The sequence below is a fragment of the Cicer arietinum genome, chromosome 5 (genome assembly GCF_000331145.2).
Source record: "Cicer arietinum cultivar CDC Frontier isolate Library 1 chromosome 5, Cicar.CDCFrontier_v2.0, whole genome shotgun sequence".
Classification (NCBI taxonomy): domain Eukaryota; kingdom Viridiplantae; phylum Streptophyta; class Magnoliopsida; order Fabales; family Fabaceae; genus Cicer; species Cicer arietinum.
In genome coordinates, this window is record NC_021164.2 from 55,046,944 (window position 1) to 55,048,567 (window position 1,624).

The following is a 1,624-nucleotide window of genomic DNA, read 5'->3' on the forward strand; positions in this document are numbered from 1 at the left end:
AGCATTCAGATTGTTAATGACATGTGTGAACCGTGTCTGCAAGTCATTGATTGACTCATCCTTCTTCATATTGAAGAGTTCATATTCATGCATCTGTTAGTTCTGGCCCTATTGACATCAGTTGTGCCTTCATGAGTTTCTTGGAGTGTATCCCACATTTCTTTGGCGGTTTTGCAATTTGATACCCTGAAAAACTCATCAGCACTCAAAGCAGAAGTTATTATATTTTTGACTTTTGCATTATAGCGAACTCTTTTCTTATCGTCATCAGACCAATCAGATCTTGGTTTCTTGATTAATGATCCATCAGTACCAGCAAGTTTAGGCACATAAGGACCATTTTCTACTGCATCTAATATGTCAAGACCACTTGCCTCTAGAAAGATAAGCATTCTTTCTTTCTAGTACATATAAGCAGCCCCATTAAAGGCAGGGGGTCTAGCTAAAGAGGCACCTTTGCCCAAGAATTCAGTAGAGGTCATTTTCTTTTTGAGAACTAGTCTAAAAGATTAGGCTCTGATACCAATTGTTGGTGGAATGACCTCTATCCTTAGGAAGTTGTTCACAATATTATTAACTAGATTATCCAATTCCTTCCTAAGTGATGAACTTAATATTAAAACCAACTTGTTTAATATTAATTCCAATTTAACAATAATAGATTCAAAATTTATTCAAAACTGAGATTCAAGAACACATTTATTATCAAAGATAAAGAGTATAGAGATAGAGAAGTGTGCACCATGGATTTTTATACTGGTTCGACTATCAATTCGATAGTCTACATCTTACTGGTTCCAGCCTTTACTAGAAATGATTTGAGTATGTTTACAGACTTTCCAACATTTCAATGCCTATACATCTAACTCAACATCAATCTACAACAACAACCAATCTATCCTCAAGAACTAATCACCAAGCTCTAGCAAGATTAGATTGAGATCTCTTTTAGATGACCACACACTCTAAAAGATGACCACCAGTTTCACAATACTGGATTTCCAATAACAACCAATCTATCCTCAAGAACTAATCACCAAGCTCTAGCAAGATCAGATTGAGATCTCTTTTAGATGATCACACACACTCTAAAAGATGACCACCAGTTTCACAATACTGAATTTCCACACACTTTGTTTTACAAAGATGGTTCTTTCAAAAATACTAAAAACACTTGATTCAATCACAACGAATTCTCACACTAAGTATTTGCCAATAATGTTTGTGAGTTACCACAATTTTTCTCAAAGTGTATTTTTCGAAAAGCTAATGAAATTCTTTTTGTTCTTTCTATTTGTTTCTATATTTTTTTTTAAAAAATTGTGATTGATTCAGTTTATATAGTTTCAGAAAAACTTCAGACAAATCGATTTTATTAATGCGTATTACCAGATCAATCGATTTCCTAATCGATTTCGCATTTCTTGTTTTTCTTGAAATAAATGAACTAATCGATTTGCTAATCGATGTTTTTAATGCATATATCAGAAACTGATACTCAGTTGATATCAGAGTCGATTGAATAATCGATTATAATTGTTTTGTTCAAAATGCGAGATCAAACAATCGATTACTCAGTCGATTCACTTTCACTAACATAATCGATTTGGCAATGAGCTAATTT